This window comes from Aulonocara stuartgranti (genome assembly GCF_965226115.1).
Source record: "Aulonocara stuartgranti genome assembly, chromosome: 17".
NCBI classification, from domain to species: Eukaryota; Metazoa; Chordata; class Actinopteri; order Cichliformes; family Cichlidae; genus Aulonocara; species Aulonocara stuartgranti.
This window is the reverse complement of record NC_138953.1, coordinates 37,336,987-37,355,214: the sequence shown is the minus strand read 5'-3', so window position 1 is coordinate 37,355,214 and position 18,228 is coordinate 37,336,987. Positions and strand designations below refer to the sequence as shown.

General features: G+C 41.8%; 1 protein-coding gene across 12 annotated transcripts in view; it reads left to right on the top strand.

The window, feature by feature from the left end:
* The window catches only part of sox5 (SRY-box transcription factor 5), a 259,298-nt gene that overhangs the window by 108,684 nt on the left and 132,386 nt on the right, over positions 1–18,228 (top strand). For 7 of the 12 annotated variants that reach the window (XM_082511977.1, XM_082511984.1, XM_082511990.1 and 4 more), the window contains one exon: positions 3,567–3,644. The exons of the other annotated variants lie outside the window; for them this stretch is intronic. The gene's annotated coding sequence lies outside the window, so the exon portion shown is untranslated. The remainder of the gene's footprint in view (positions 1–3,566; positions 3,645–18,228) is intronic. 12 annotated transcript variants of the gene reach the window in all.

Here is an 18,228-nt window from a genome sequence, read left to right as displayed (position 1 = left end):
TGTGATTCGTCTAGTTTTTCCCATCATACTGGTTACTGAAACACATGTTACACCCAGAATAACTGTTGTATGCTCTCTAAGATTTATTAGTCTCACCAAATTTTAGGCATTTATTGAGTCGTGACCCTATGGCATAAAAATCTGATTTGGCAATATCCATGCAGCCAATTTTCTGATAGAGATTTGTTGCATTTGTGGTATGACTCCAAACTCCACATTATGTATTTTGGTGACTTCAGGTTTATATGTAAGAACTTTAATGCGTTATTTTAGAAATACTTACGCAGCTTGTGAATTCAACTAGTCAATCCAGTTTAAAAATGATTTTTTAGTGAGATATTTTGTTCCCCTTCAGGAAAAAATAAATAAATTAGATGCTGTTAGATCAGAGAAACAATTGGGCAATTATGAAGTTAAACTGATAAGTTAAACTAATGAAAGAATTTAACTTTGGGCCAAGCTGCTTTACAGATGACTAGAAACTCTAAACTTGATTATTACTTTTCCAACTACCTGCCTCAAGTTTTGAGGTAGTACAGTAGTATTGCCACTTGGGGAACACTTTCCATAGGGTTTAGGAGTTCATGGGATTTTGGAATGTTGGCACAGGAGGTGGCTATCCTCAAACTGTTTCCACAAAGTTAGAATGATGAAATTGTCCAAAATGTCTTGGTGTGCTGAAGCATTAAGAATTCCTTTGACTGGAACTAAGGAGGCGAGCACAACTCCTGAAAAACAACCCCACACCATAATGCCCCCTCTACCAAACTTTACACTTGGCAAAGTCAGACAAATGCCGTTCTCCCGGCGACTGCCAAACACAGACTCATCCATCGGATTGCACGACAGAGCAGTCTGATTCGTCACTCCAGAGAACACATTTCCATTGGTCTGCAGTCCAGTGTTGGTGGGCTTTTACACCACTGCATCTGACACTCTGCAGTGAGCTTGGATGCAGCTGCTCGGCCATGGAAACCCATTCCATGAAGCTCTCTGTGCACCGTTCTTGAGCTAATCTGAGGCCATGTGAAGTTTGGAGGTCTGTATCGATTGGCTTCAGAGAACTGGTGACCTCTGCACACCATTTGCCTCAGCATCCACAAACCCCCGCTCTGTGATTTTCTGTAGTCTACCACTTTGAGGCTGAGTTGCCGTAATTCCCAATCACTTCCACTTTGTTTTAATGCCACTAACAGTTGACTGTCGAATATTTAGTAGGGAGGAAATTTAATGACTGGTCTTGTGTCAGGCGACTGGTGCATGTGCATTTAAGGTTTTGTAAGTGAGCGAGAGGGGTGTTAACTGTATTTTTAAACATTTGTATGCACTGAAAGAGAAAACGATCCAATTCGGGAAGCTGAACTTAATACGCTGTGCATAAATAATCACCATTTATTCAGGTTTGGATGTACGCATTTGTAAAATAGTTTCCATGTGATCACAATGCTTCATATTTGTATCTGGATCGGAGCACGCATTTGTGAGTCCTCAAAAGTTGCATGACTACATTTGTTTATGCTTGTGAATCATATTGTACGCATTCGTAACACTTTTGAGGCAAATTTCTCTCCATAGAAATGGGGCCAAATGCATGCTGATCGACTGTTCTTTTGTTTGGTGCTTCTTGCGTACTATTTCTGCTGTAACCTTCCTCTCGAAAAGTACCTCACACATTCACACACAGAAGCAGTTACACAGCTTGTAAAGTACTTTGAGTGGCCAGTATGACTAGAAAAGTGCTATATAAATGCAGTGCATTTATCATGTACACTGAGATGTCGGGGCACACGCAGCTTTTAGTAGAACATTTGTTCTATCTTCAAATTTGGGATCCACCAACAATGTACGAGACCGAAACAGTTGTCTGTCTCTCAGAAAGCTTTTCTGTCTTTTTCGTCAGTCGTTTTCACAATGAACTGAACAGTTCTGCTCTGTAGATCGTGTACATTGGAAAGCCTGCCTGCTTTTCCTCTCTTTCTCAGATTGGAGTTGTCGTCCTTTATATTACAGGCAAAGTGGGGATGAGTGAGCAGTCCTCTCAGGGATTAACTGCTGACTGACTCCAAAAGTTGAAGGCAGACTTTCTCGTTACGAGACATGTAAAAATCTTCTCAACACATGCGTACACGCACAAGTACACACAGTCCTAAGGTTTTTCCAGTGTTGTCCCAAAAATCATATCGCTCAATATTCCCCCAGAAAAGACTACACAATGGCTGCTCCCAAATCTGATTGGTGTTATTTGTAAGTCAGCCTAAATCTCAGAGAAGCTACACACACAAATGGAACAGGGCTTACTAATCCATTTGTAAGGCAATAGGCAGGCAAACAGGCAGGGGAGAGCTTGCCAAGTGTTGTAATCACAACTAAAGATGATGAGCCCACTCCCTTCCGCTACAGTACTGTGTGCGTTTGTATCTACGCGTACATTTGTGTGTGTGTTTTGTGTGCATTTGCATGTTTGTCCTACATCGCCTCCTTTAGAAAACTGTGACAAGAGAGGGAGAAAATGAATCGGTATCAAGTGGATAATCTACAAAAGTACACTAGGAGCTTTTCCACCTTATGCAAGTCCCCCGCTCATTCATTTGCAGCTACCACGCAATCTCTCTTAGAACAACAACAAGCCGGCAATATGAGTTTTGAAAAGGCGGTAATTGTAAGCAGGTTGGGGAATAAATTAGAATGATGACAAAATACAGAGATAAATCCAGCTTAAGAGAGATGTACGCCACTGTTTATTTGATTTCAGCTTTTCTCTCTATCCTGCTCTTTCTCCCTCCCTCATTCCTGATCTTTTTTAGTGGGGTGGAAAAATGGATTTTTGTCAGCGATTTGGCCCTGAAATAGCTTATTGTCTAAGGCAGCCACTGTGCGGGTACAACGTCAACATCACATGTGTGTGCGAACGCGCTCGCCTGTTTCCATGGGGAGTAATGGCCGTGGAAGTGTGTATTGGCTCTGCTGGCACAATACGCCACTGTGCTCATTGGTTTAGACTGGTGTGTGTGTTTACAGTATGTGTGTATGTAGTTCTATAGACTCTCTTGTTGATATTTATAGATGTAAGAATTCTGGTATGAAGGGGCGAGGGTAAGAAGAATGTGGGGAGCAAAGGGGGGAGGGTCAGGCAGAGGAAAGGGAGTAGGAAGGAAAGAAGGAAAGGTTCTTTAAGATAGAATTATTGACTGTCGCCTTCAGCTTTTTTCGTTCTCCTCCTTCCTCTAACTTTCTGTGTCTTTATTCTGTAAACCATCAGTTTTACTTCTCATGTTATGAGTCAGAGCAATTTGTCACATAGAAGCCCTGTGTGCTGGAAAGTCTGATGACCACTGGACTCAGTATGGCTGCAGTTTACTTCACCATACATGTGCCTTTAATGGGAGAAATGTCAAAAAGCTGAAAAAGTCAAATAGTCAAACTTATATTTATTTGTGACTTTCCCCCTGATAAATCTCCCTTTCTCAGTTTCACCCTCTTTGATTTTTTTTTAAAAATAAAAATTTTATGTACCACAAGATAGTCATACAATTACTTTATTTTATTGTTTTCTTCTTTGTGTCCAGGTTTGAAGGGGCTAAGTGGACAGAGCAGCTGATTACTTCTGGATATTTTTTTCATTCATATTGCTCATCAAGTAACTGGTAAGGGCCTTTTTTCCTGTTAAGAGTGGTGCACTTTATAACTCAGATATTCCAGATATAGTCTATTGTTTTAGTCTACATAGGCATACAGCTATGGGAAGAAAATGTGAACCCTTTATTATTTTCCAGATTTCTGCATAAACATGACCTGAAACTTTAATAAGTTTCTAAAGTGAGGTTTAAAAATTAAAAACATTAAAAATATTAGACAAAATAGTTTTAAGGAAAACGATCCATTGCATATCAGTGAAGAGAAAAAGCATTTGAAATGTTGCTTTTAGTGTCTGAGTTGATCCCATGTGCAGCAGTGACTGCAGCTAAATGTTTAAGGTGCCCGGTGAACCGTCCTTTGGGTTAGCACTGAAGACTTTTAGACCATTGTCGTACTCAGAACAGCTTCAGGTCTGAGGTCTGTGTCCTCATATTCAGTGCTCACTTCAGGCTCTTTTCAGTTATTTCTGTCATTGTTTCCTATCATCATACCTTTTCCTATCATTTAGATCACTGACAGATGTCCTGATGATTTTAGAATTGAATAATTTTATTGCTTCATCAGTGATGACAAGCCATATTTGCTCAGATGCAGCAAAAAACCAAAGATGCCAATGCCACCATGTTTCTTGATTGGGATACATTTTTAATAGTGTGATGCATTTTTTTTTTCTTGCTCCATATATATAACCCTTCTCACGTAAATGAAAATGTCTATTTTAATCTCATCTATCCAAGAAACACTGTTCAAACAGTCTTCTGACTCATGCATGTGCAGATGGGAAGCGCTCTCTGCAGAGAACAGTGCTTTCTCCTTGCAGCCCTGCCATACACACCATTGTTCTTCAGTATCCTCCACATGATAGACTGAAACTGAAACATGTCACAAACCAGTGCATGAGAGCTTTCTAACAGATCATCTAGTGATATACAGTAGGGCTGCCACGATTAGTCGACTAGTCACGATTGCGTCGACTATCAAAATCGTCGACGACTGACGCGTCGTTCGAAGCTTTGTAAGATCCCAAAAGACGCAGGAATAAGTAGTAGGATTTAAGAGTGTAATAACGGACTGAAACAGAAGATGGCAGCACTGCATGTACAAGGATGCCAGCTGCCGTTAAACCCCGAAGAAGAAGAAGCTGTGTCCCAGAATTCATAGCGCAGCCCAGCTCAGTTTCCAACAATGGAGGCAGCTAGTTAGTTTTAATATTACTCTTATTATTCTTTCTGGGTCACAAAATAAACGATTAACATATTTTCAGGCGAGAATGTAGCTGTGTAAACTTCAAACATCTGCTCAGTTTATCAAGACACCACATATTTTCAAAAGCGCTCCGACGTTTTCGGAGACGTCTGTTACCCACTAGCTTGATAGCTAGCCGGGGGCTAGGCTCACTAGCGCCGTGAAAACACCGGACTCCCGGCAAATCGTTTTCAAACCCACCGCCGTCTTTCGCTACTCAGGTTAAACATATATGAGTCACTTAGATAACTTCAAAATGTTATTGTTTGGCTTTTTTTAGTATTTTATTTGTTCCTGAGTAAATCAGTTTGTCTGAGATTAAAGTTATAGTTTTTACACAGCTGAATAAACGTGAAGCAGACAGCTGATTATCAGAAGTGTGAGATGCTCGAGAATTTACTCCAGTGTAGGGCTGGGTATCGTCACTGATTTCTAGAATCGATTCAATTCCGATTCACAAGGTCCCAAATCGATTCGATCCACGATTCGATTTAATTCGATTCGATTCGATTTAAATCTGGGAAATTTTGACAGTCAGAAGTATAATTCAGATCAGAACATTTACATATTTTTGTATCTATAAAAAGGAAGCTGACACTCGCAAGACTTTATCCAAGGTGTGAGCATCACAGCAGATGCCTTTGTGTCAAAGTAGCTGAAGATAAAACACAGAAAAACATGAAGGTGATTTTCCTGGCCTGGGATTTTATAAAAATATTCTGCAGTACATCAAAAACGAAAGAAAACCATTAATTAATGAACATTACCTCTGACGTTACAGCGGTTTTATTAGACACACGGCTAAGCATTTTGCATTTTGAATAATATTAAAAAGTTTAAATTTGTTCAGTATTGAACAGCAGAAATGAGGTTTTCTTTTCGGAAGAATGTAAAAGGGAAAAAAACAGCGGCCGACAGCGCTGTAAGCAACAGTAGACTTGTGCGTAACAAGCAAGCGAATAATGAAGAAAGCGAAACTGTTCGAGAGAGAGAGAGGGGGGGGGGGAGAGGGAGAGAGAGAGAGAGCTGCGCATCGCAATGGAAGCAAAACAGTAAAAGAGTGAATTCATGACGATGTTTATGTGAAGCGTTTGGATCTTCTTTTGCTGCTGATTCGGTCAATATTGTTTGGAGAGAGATCAAACTAACAGCTTTAGAATCAGCGCATAAAGGGCGTGAACACAAAGCGCGGACCCGGATCAGCGAGCTGTCAGCTTTCAGCCCCGACTGTGAGAAAGGCGACATCTAACTGATTCTGATCCGCGGGTCGCGCTGTGTGTTTAAGTCTATGTGCAGAATCCCTGTACCTGCTCTCATTTACTGTTTGGTGGTTCTTGAAATTTTGTGAGATGTCACCAGAGATTCTGGCATTTCAGACAAAATAAATTTATATTAAAAAATCGATTCAGGATTTTAATGATTTTACGTTATCCAAGCCAGAATCGATTTTAATCGATGAATCGATTATAAAAACCCACCCCTACTCCAGTGTCCCGTTATATTTTAGATAGCAAGGAGTTTATTAAACTCTCCCTAACTTATTAAACTTAGCTTGCGGTTGGCAAGTTCTAGTTTATTACAGCATGAATATTGTCTTTAATGCGAAGTCTTCACAAAATAAAACGAACCCCACTAAAGAGGAAATCAAACCAGTGTTGGATTTAAACGGACTAAACATAGCAGGTGTGAAAACGCCCTGAGACTCATATGCCTCTATCTCTGGAACTTTCACTACTCATCTCAAAACTTTAAGAAATAAATTCGACAGTTTGAATTCCTATAAATATAAGGACATGTCACAGTGGATAGAACTGTGTGGTGCGCAGGGCCCGGAGTCAGAAGAAGACAGTGAAAGCAAAACCAGATACAAGACAAATGACCATAAAATAGCGTGGTAGTGTTTTCTTGCTCTTTGTGTGTTTGCACGTGTGAGTGGAAATCCAGACAGTGTGTGTGTCAAAGCAGTGTCACGATCACAGATTGCAGACCCATCGCTGCTTTGCTGAGGAGACTTAGTTGGCACTGGTTACACTGACCATGCTCCGTGTGTGTGCGCGTGCGTTCCACTGTGTACTTGTATGGATGTATGAACGTTTGTCGCGGCCTTGTCAAATCAGCCATGACTCTGCCTACTGCGTGTGTGCCAACCAGGGGTGACCTTTTTCTCTGTGTGTGCGCTTGGGAATGTGTGTGTATATGCGTGCCGTGCTGCAGGCAGGGAAAGTCCCTGTCTTCACTGTGCTGGGGAGTTGGAGGGGACACCTCGTTCATCTGTGCTTGGGTGAGTTTGTGTCATTGTGGGAGTTTCCCATCAGATTGAGAGGGGTTGATGTTCTACATCAGTTTGATCACACTTTTCTAACGTCTGACTTCACGCTTTTAGTATTCGACTTCTGCATTTTGTAAGCACCAAACAGTGTGTGAATTGTCATCGGGAAATAACTCAAAGGCTCAGAAGGGAGCTGTGACACCTGCATTTGCTTGTTTCCCTTGCATTTTCTCTCTTTTGGCCTGGCATACATGTGTGACGACATGTTGAAGTCTTCTAATGAACTGGATAATTTGCCAGATGGAGATATAATCTTGGCAAATGATACCTAAAGTACTACATTACTGTCATTGATCTACTGTATGATGTAGGAATGCTGAAACATTGCTGTACATACAGGGATTTTTAATGTATAGTCATCTATCTTACACTTACGTTATCATCAGCCTGCTGGGAGTATCGGGACATTTCGCCTGGGGGTTGTTTTGGCCTGCTGTGAACAGTAAGAAGGAATGAGTATCAGGACAACAGTCTGAGTCGCGCAGCAGCAATGTTCACAAGTTTGTGGGCTAAAAATGCACATGAATCCGTGCATGTAGGCCTCTCCCTGAAGGTACCTTCTGCTCTACAGATAACAGAAACAAACGTCTTTGTGAAATGGAAAGGAAGGGCGGAGGAAAGAGGAAAGGACTTTAAAAAAAGGTGTGAGTAACAGTGGCAATGCATCTAATAATGCAAAGTTTAAGGCCAAATAAAATACAACTTAACTTCCATCCCTTACCTATCAGCAAATACCTTTTTTAAACTTTTTTTAGTCCTAAATTTTTGTACTTTTAACATTGTGATATTTCAAGCGGAGCTTTTTTCTGAAGCTGCTGTGGGGTTAGTTCAAGACGACGTTATATCGTCAGAACAGTAAAGTCAGAGCATACCCTGCTGTAGGGCTCTGTCTGGCTCTAAATACAAAATGAACACCCTTAAATAAGAGCTTAAATCAGGAAAGTGTTTACTGAGGTCATAGGTCATGCCAGAAGTAGGGTCAGTATAGTATATGATGCAGTGTTTTATCCAGTAACTGAGAATGGTGCTCAATATGTTTTATTTAAAGACAATGTATTTCTAATTGATGTTATTGCATCTCAGTCTATCAGCACTGAAGCAAGCCTTGCTCTACTTTCCTTAACATATATTAAACAGATACGATCCTCCATGAAAAGTCCCTTAGAGCATCTCCCTGCAGTAAATCTGCTTTTCTCCATACGTGCTTGTTAATTAGCTCTGTTCCATATCTTGCTGTGTGTTTCTAATGCCAAACAGATCTCATGTCCTCCCTCTCTCTCTCTCCCAGCACTGTCCAGAGCTGTACGAGAGCTAATTGGCAGCTCGCTTGCCTGCCGCGACGGTGATCATGCAAATGTATTGGTGCTTACCAATAGCCGGGCCCATCAAAACATTACGACGGCCATTACCCAGAGCTGGGGCTGGCCTAACGAACATATGCTCCCCCGCCCGACAACCTCCCCCCAATTCCTAAACTCTTATTTATGTGTTTAATTTAATGTGCGAGGGAAGAATTTCCGAAATTAAATTTGGTTTTCGTTGGTGCCTCAAGAGAGTGGCAGCGTTATAATAACATGGTAATTTTTTACACGTCTTTATGAGAAATGAGAAAATTAATTCTTTCTGACAAGCTGTAATTATTGGGCTTGGAACAGTTGCAGCTGAACAGTTTGGGCTGTGGTAGCCTGGCAGTGAGCTGAAAGAGGGAGAGAGAGAGAGAAAAGGGGGGTGGAGGAGAGAGAGAATGGAAACACAGTGAGACCGAAAGGGAGAGAAAGAGTTTAGTAGTGAAGCCAGAATTGTATACAGTCACAAAGGAGAGAGACAGAGGGAGAGAAAATGGGAGGAGAATGATGATAATGATCCACAAGGGCAAAGGAGAAGCCAGTAAGGTGGTGGAAGACCCGGGGTGTGAGGGGACAAAGTTGAAAGAAATGAAGAAAAAAAGAGGACAAGCTGAAAGATGTAAGGTGAAGATAAAAGGGGCAGAGTTGGTTCAGTCAGGATAAATACGAGTAGGCACAGGAGGTGAGGGTTGGGTGAAAAATGGAGAGAAGAGAAGTTGATGAAATTAGAAGAAAAAGACGAAACAAAAGGGCGAGGGTTAGAGGAAAAAAACAGCAGCAGCGTGATCAGCTGGATAGTAGCATAGTATAGATGAGGGGAGAAGGGCAGAGTGTGCATGCTTTGGAGGGATAAGTTGAGAGGAGACAAGGTTATAAGAAGTTATGATAGAGGGGGTTGAAAGTGGAAGAAGATGGAGTTAATGCAGAGCACTCGAGGTTAGACAAAAGGAAGAAATAGAAGGTAAGCGGTAGTAGGTGATGAAGAGTAAAAGATATGATGGTGATACAATACAGGAGAGAAGATGAGGATGAAAGGCAAAAAGGAATGTGGATGGGGAGGGAAGGAATGTGAGGAGGACAGGTTGGATTAAAGAAAGAAAAGCAGAAGATTTACTGAGGAGAAAGTAGAATGCTAGTAGTAGCTAATGGTTCAGCAGGTGTGAGGAAAGAAGGGAATGGGTTGATGATGTGTGTGAGCACGCAGTGTTTGGTTGGGAGGGATAAGAGTTGTTTGACAAACTCAAGAGAAGAAGAGTTATGAATCACTGGAGAGGTACACAGATGGCACAGTATGAGGGACGGGAGGTACTGATGGAGGTGGAGGAGGGTGTTGCGTTAAAGGAAAGAAAAAGACAGGAACGGGATAGAATATAGGAGTCGGGAGAGGGGTGGAGATGGAAGGTATTGTAAGGAGTCATGTCTCGCTTTGTTAAATCAGGCAGGAGTTCCTGTCTTCTTATATGATGTCATCAGAGGAAGCTCCTCTACAGCATCAGCAGCGCCGTCTGTGTCAAGGTTATAACACATTAATATGCACAGTCTACAGCCGCCTGGCCTCACTCCAGGCCTGCTTAGGTTCTCTCACACAAACGCGCACACACACGCAGAGACACACACACACAAAGCATCAGCATCTGCTCACACTTACAGAGCTTCTTCGCCTTTGCTCCATCAAGCGCTGGCACACATTCACACATATACACTCACGCAGACACACACGCATTCACGCACAGCTTCCTCTTCTTTGTATCATCATGCGCTGAATATGGAACATGATATTGATATTATGCAGCCATATTGTTTCTGTACCGATATTCACTTAGGCTGCTATAAAAGCACTTTTACAGCTGTGCTGCGATTCGCTTAATGACCCACTACTGTGTGTGTGATTGTCTGTGTCTGTGTGTTTGTGTGCATGCAGGCAAGTGGTTATTTGTTTTCTCCAAGTATCTGTGTCTTAGAAGGAGAAGCTGTGTTTGAGTCAGCCCTTTACATTTCTGTGTGAAAGTGTGTTCCCATTAAGGTTTGAATGCAGTCTTCAGCCAGTGTTATTCAAATGTATGTTTAAATGTTTATCAGTAGGGCAGTTTTAAATACTTTTTTTTTTGGTTAGGCTTAATTGGAAGTCTAATTTCCAGCAAGAACCCTGGGAGTCCCATTTAAACTCACATGGTACTTTGAATTATTAGTTTTCCCCGTGTAACCGGTTTCTGCTTCACCCCGCTGCAACAGGTCAGCCCAAACGGACTCCTCGACTGTTGCGTTGTGTTTTTAAGAAGACAAGGAGTCTCTGGTTGATCGTTGCCACTTTATTTCCTGAATGGAAACAACTTCTGTGAAAATTTCGACAGCACAGTTGTAACCTCAGCTACCTTGTAGTACTTGTATATCCCATACTATGATTTACTCATTGAAAGCATCCCCATCACTTCATTCACACTTAATTGTGATCATTTTTTTAAAGTTTGTTGTTATTTTTTTTTTCATTTCTATATTGTTTGTGTTTAAATATATGGAACGACCTGATGAAACTGGTAGCCAGGCTGTGACACACTAAGATTACAAACTGTTCATTTTTAATTTTGATTAAACGTATGTTGGACTTGAATGTTTGCTATTTCAAGGGCAATATTATTAAAGGAAAAGCCCAACAGCCTTCAGATATTAACTTGTGTGTCAGTTTTCATGGCAGTGGTCTCAGCTTTGAGACTTTGACTTCATCCCTTCATTTATTATTCATTTATTGTACTACTAGTAACAGGCTTAAAGGACTGATATGTAAGTATATAAAGCAATAATGTGCTGACTACAATTGTAATGTTGTGCTCTTCCAAAACCCTTCCTGTTTCTTCATTGAACGTGTTCCATTTTGTCCTGTGCTGTTAAATGTTTCATCCTAGTGAAGGCATGATGGGACCCCCTGGGGATGAGGCATCTGCCCACCCGGCCACACGCTGAATTATACATGACAGTGCAGGACAGAGTGTGTGACTGTGTGTGTGTGTGTGTGAGCATTTGTAGGTGTCACAGAGGGAAGTGTCCGCTTTGTAGCGTGACTCTGTTTTCCTCTGACATACACTGAGTTGTCCTAGGTTGTATATTGTCTGTGATGGCTTTTCTGTGCTTGCAAATGTTTGTATCGCTTAGTGTTATGAAGAAACTTCATTTTTAACGTGGTGAATCAAACCTGTTCCAGTTCAAGATGGGGCACCGTAGTTTTGCCAGAATCTCTCGGTGCCAGAACAAAACCTGCAAGCGCCCATTCTGGTGAAGGTAGAAAAAAAACCCCCAGTTTGTTCTGGCTTGTTTGTCTCAGGGGTGCTTGCAGGATTTGCTTCTGCTAAGTGGTGCTGGGAGATGATATGGAGGAATATTCTGCACATGGCTAAGTATGTCATTGCCAAAACCTTCTCCAAGAATCTCATTTTGACTTTTTTAATCTTCTACAGATCCTGGACCATTGCGTTGTGAAAAAGTAAATTTCAGATAAATTCCAGTGTTGCTTTTTGGGTGTTGAATGTGTAAGAAGCAACACACACTGCTGGTCACGGTGCGCTGTTTCACGTTGGCTCGTCAGAAAAACCCACCTACTTATTTTCCAGTGTTATTTTGCATCTAATCTTTAGAGAAGCAGTTTTTATGTTCACATGCCAGCCTTTGTTGGTGTAGGCATGCTGATACACTGAGAAGCTAATATATATAAGGTCCTGTTTGAGTTGCCCATTTATCTCGTTTAATGCTGATTATATACAGTATCTAATCAGTAATCAACAGTTTTTATTACTTTGAAGCAGATTGTTGAAGAAGTTATCACAGCTGCAGTTGTTTGATAGTCACCCTGCTTGTAAGGTAACCAACACAAACATATGCGAATGAGGAAGCGTTCTTATATAACTCACAGTGACGATGGAGTTTCACATTAATAACATGGGTGCACCTAATAGGAGGCTGAGAGGGTCCGACCTGTATTTTTATATATAGATGGTGATCACCAGGCCAAACTAAGCATAGATCCGCTCTTTATCAGACATTATGGGCTAATAAGTACAAACCAAAGTCTATAGTTATTTAGTGCCTGTGAACCAGTTTTGAGGTAGTTACTTTTTTCATCATATGTACCGTGTATGTACTGTTGTTCAGTAACCAGTGTAGCTGCCAAGATTCAATCAAAGAAAATGTGTTGTCGTGTAAAAGTTCTGCTACAGAAACATGCAAAAAGAGCGTTATGTCTGAAAAGTTAAATGCTATATCCTCACCGTGCGTGTTTGTGTGTGATTGATTGTTTCATGTGTGGCCATGTGTGCAGGTATGTGTGTTCTTCACCTGAGATCTTGCTACTGTAGCTAATGAAAGCCCCATCTCTTAATGCAAATGAGGCTGTTGTTAACCCCAATCACAGAGGTCGCCGAGTGTGCATCAATCCCACATCTCCCTGAGTGCTTCACTGGCAGCACGCAGTGGTCCCCACCGCTCAGTAGGCCCACAGGTAATTACTGGGAACCAGAAAGGGAGAGGGCCAGGGGAGTCAGGGTCTCAGGTAGACATGCATGTCACTAGTGCTTTTTTTTTTTCTCATGTCATTTTTTGCCAAACAGAGGGTTGGGTTGCACATAGGGTCAAGTGCAAGTGTTGTCTCCTACCACACCCCTTCCTCCAAAACCCACACGCTCAGAGTGTGACAGGTAATTACAGCATGAGAGTGGCTGCGCTGTATGTAAGATTGGAAGGTCAGGCCCACTGTCTGCTCCCTCAGGGCCACTGAGCGTCACCTCTCTGACTAGATCTACAATCAGTTCCATTAGTACCATGTCTGTCTGACCACCTGTTGTGTGTTGTGTCCTCCAGTTAACTGTTTTATGGTCAGCCTGTTTCCTGTCTGGTACTTTGAAATTGTATGTGTTGTGTAAGCTGCAAAGAAAAATGGCAATGTCCTGAATTAGAGCACTGCAGTGACTGTTTTTACCATTTAATACCAGCTTTTGGATTGCTGCACAGTCTATAACAAGCGATTTTAAAATGTACCTGTTGACAACTTAATACTTGCCCTTTAAATACACCATATTAACAAAAGTATTCACTTGTCTGCTTTCGCACACATATGAACTCAAGTGACATCCCATAATGGCTTCAACTCTTCCCTGAAGACAAGGTTTGGGAGTGTATTTCTGAGAATTTTTGACCTTTCTTCGAGTGACACTGATGTTGGCTGAGAAGGCCTGGCTCGACTGGACTTGTTGCACAGGTGTCACAGGTGCAGAAGCCGTCTGCACGCCTAGGTGCTGATTTTACACATATGTGAAAACCACTTGGGACACCTGAATTCAATTATTTGGATAGGTGACGGAATACTTCTGGGATTGAACGCTATAATGTATTATATTGACGAACTCATAATTCAGTTGTGACATTGTGCATTGTGACACGCATGTCCATTATGTTACATTGTGTCATTAATTTCCTGTCTGTTAGTCCTCACAGCGACTCTAAGGCTGTGCCGAGCCACATCATGGAGGAAAATCATTTGAGCTGCTTGTATCTATGACCTAGTTCTTTTGGCGACTACCCAGAACTCGTGACTATAGATGAGGATTGGAACATAGACTGCCTGTTGGGGTTGGCCGATCTGCTCCACAGTCCAGTCGTCCTATCACACCTCTGTGCGGTTGCCAATAACTGATGCATTGCTGCTGGGTTGGGGGATGGGGCCTGTGTGCACCTAGTTAAGGTAACGCTATCCACTCTCCATGATGTGACTGTGTGACCAAAACACATAAACAGATCAGTGCTATCTGGTGAGATAGGCAGACAGACATACAGATTTATTTCCCACTTCTAGCGTGAGACGAAAGACACAGACTGTATTTCAGCTGAACAACTTAAAATGGTATCAGACATGTTACTTTACTTTCTTCCAGGCTTATGCTTTTGACTTGCTCAGACTATGTTTTGGGGGGTGGGTTTATGCACCAGTTTTTTACTGACAAACACACCCAGTGGGAAAAAAGTTAAGGAAGGCAGATAAACTCAATAACAGGCAGATAACAAAACAAAAGGCAGAAATGACTTCCTGTTTTGTCTCATTTTGTTTATGATGGATCAAGCAGCTGTTCCCTCCACACACACAAGAGGACAGAGGGCTGACCATGAAGTTGTCTGCGTGCACTGGTTGTATGCCGACTTTAATAGGGCAGATTACATTTAAATTTGATATGAATCTGATAATAAGTTATCGCATTAATTCCAATACAAGCTAAAAAAAATAGCCACGATTGGCATGCTGTTAAAATATGATAAGATCCCAAGATAAATTCCTGGTCTTGGGCTAACAACTGTCCCACAACTCTAAAGAAATAAACAGATATTTAATTTAATTTTACTTCACATTAAAATATGATTGATTACATGAAGTTTAAAATAGAAGGTTTCAGGATTGAAGAAGGCTGGCAGTAACAAGCTTTACCAGAGGGACCAAAGATCTGTGTTGTGCATTTCAAAGCCCTTTGGCGCAAATTCTTTGCTCTTGTTATTTTAGCTATATTAAAACGCAAACTTCACTGCTGTCAAAATTCCCATTTTGCAAATATTAATACACACTTGCTTGGTCTAAACTGTATTCTAACAGTTGGAGACTTGTAATCTATGGTATCCAGATGAAGAATACATGTTTATATACAGTACATTTATGTCTCTTTACTGTGACTTTGATGTAAATAAAAATCAAGCTGCTTTGAATATTGTGGTTTAACAGAAAACCAAGTTGTGACACCTCTAACCCCCGCCTTTATCTCTAGTTAATATTCACTGCCTATATATCAATATATCAAGGTTCCTCTCTCTACGCCACTGTTTGTACATGTTGAACTACAAGCCATTGTTTATATGTAGGATGAGATATGACTGCTTTCCCCTGAAGAGCACTTGACCATCAAAAGAACATGAGCGTTTTCCCACTGGGGCAATAATGGCCACCTTAACAGTATCATGCGCTCAACCCTACAGGCAATCCATGTCCTTCTGCGTAAATGCGTTTGCGAGACAGTTTTTCACTGGTTTAAATAACAATGCCAATCCCTGTTTCTCCCTTGTCTCGCAGCAAACCGGTTAAAGGCCTCCAACAGATTCTGTATTCGATCAGTTTTGAACGATTAGGTTTGCCAAGCCAAATTAGGTTTGAGGATGAGCCTTTGTGACCCACGTAGCCCGAAGGTGCTTTTGCCCTCTTCACTTATTAACTTGTTTCTGTGCAGACGCATTCACAGATTTTTGTCTGCGTGTGAAACTCTGGATTCTATTAATCCATTCATCGGCACATATTTTACTCGTCATGGTCTTATCTGTTTACAAGCAGTCCATAGGTTATGTGACTTTGTGAATGAAACATTTGTGTGTCCTCCTGAATACAGAATATTACATTTGTTTTCTTCCATAACAGCTCACGTGTGCGTCAGAGCGCACAAGAAAACAAGATTACAAAACATGTTAATTGTCATAGTCGTGGTAGGGTTGCACGGTTATGCACTGAGTGTCTCTGACACCTCACACCAACGAAACCTCTCGGTTGGCTGGGACCTTTGTGAGTGGAATTTGTCTGTGTTCCCTTACCTGCTTGGTTTTTCTTTGGGTGCTTCACCTTTTTCCCCACAGTCCAAAGACATGTATGTTTGGTGAGTTTGTTGGTTGTACAGTAGGTGGTGATGTGAGAGTGTGTGTGTCTGCCTCTCCCTGTTAGCCCTGTGATGACTAGGGACCACAGTGTATCCTGTCTTTTGCCTGCTGACAGATGGGATAGACTGCAGATACCCAATGACCTAGTTGAATAAGCAGTTAAGAAAATGGATGGATGCCTAGCTTGATACTCATGGTCGTGTGAACTGACCGTTTTGTCTACTCTGGATGCTTTTCCTCAAGTCCCGTGATGTAAATCCGGGAATACAAATATCAATCAAGGACCAAGTGACTAAGCAAAACTTGCCAACATTTTTAGATCATATAAGATTCTACACGGACAGGCCATTTCATTAGGCGCACATCTTCAGCTAATAAGATGGGAGCGTCTCATTAAGGCATGTAGACGTGGTCTAGACAAACCAAGCATCAGAATGATTTGAATGTGCTCTGTGTTATATTCAGTTATTGAACACAGTGTACCCATATTCTAATGGCTCCTTCCACCAGATCATCTCAAACTGGTTTCTTGAGCATGAGAATGAGTTCACTGTGCTTGAGCCCGGCCTCCACAGTCTCAAGCCAGTACATCACCTTTTGGATGTGGCGGAACATGAAATTGGCATCATGGATGTGCAACTAAAAAAAATCTCCAGTAACCGTCTGAAGTCATCGTGGTAATATGCACCACGATCTCTGAGGAATTAAGAATTAAGGCAGTTCTGAAGGCAAAGGGGGCTCTAAAGTATATGACATACATTTTAAAAAGAGCACAGCACAGCTGATCATCCTGAGTACATATATAAACCATGTTAAATGTAAAGCCTACACAAACGAATATATTGCACTGAGATGAAAGCCAAAACCAGCGAGTGCATGGAGTGTGACACTATCCCACTGCACCGTCTCCCTCCCATCATCTTCAGCACTGTGCTCACCAACAGCATCAACAGCCACAGGTGCTGAAGATTTTTACTCTTTTGGCAGCACATGCTGCAAAATCCACTTTGTTCTTAACCCCAAATGGTTTGTACTTTCCTTGAATTTTACCTTGCTCATATTAACCCTTTCCATGTGGATGTGTTCTTTAATTAAGGCATTAAACACAAATCAGAAATGGGTTTCAAGGTGTGATTGTGCCGTTTTTCTTCTTCTTTTTTTCTCGATACCTTTATGCATCGTGCTGAATTATGCATTCTCCCCTCCAAAACAAAAGCTGTGGGTGGAGTTAGTGTAAGGCATTGAACAGAGAAGATGAGAAGGCACCCAGTGACAAAAGCAGGAGGGACTGAGAGAGAAGAGAGAGGGAGAGGGGTCCTCTTCTCTGCAATGGGCCCCAGAACAGCCTGGGTGAGCCGGCCTTTCATTATCCCCCATCCCTCTGTGATGAGGAGAAGAAAGGCGGACGTGAGAAAAAGAAAGAGAAAGAACAGACCAGAAGAGGGGAAGAAGAAAAGAAAGAGGCATTTGATAGAGCTGTGTGGAGACCGTGTGTGAATGAGCCAGTGAAGGGCAGCCATTGTCTTGCTGCGACCTCAATTTGGTACTGTACGCTCCTCTTTTTACTGCACTGTCTCGAACCACAATGCCTCCTTTCTCCTCCTCTTTACTCCCTCTCTCTCTTAAAGAAATAGGGGGATTAGGGCCCACCAAGGGGAGCTGCGTGTCTAGATTGCCAACTATCATGACTCCTCACCATGTGACGAGATGGCAACGAGATATTCTACAAGACCTTTGTTATTTGTGTTTGCTTCCATTTTTACTGGCTTTTGTGCATTATTATATTCACAAGTTAAGAGTATCAGATAAGGGAAACGTAATTGTGTTCTAGGAGGAATGCTGTGTATTTTTGGACAGGCCGAGGAGGGAGGTGCAGGAGGTGAAAGACAGAGAGTCACAGGGACGGGGACAGAAAGCACAGCTGTACTTCCTGTTTACCCAGGCCTTGTTTAAGGAACAGGGGTTGCATTCATCTACTCTTCTCTACCTCTGCTGACCCCTTCTCTC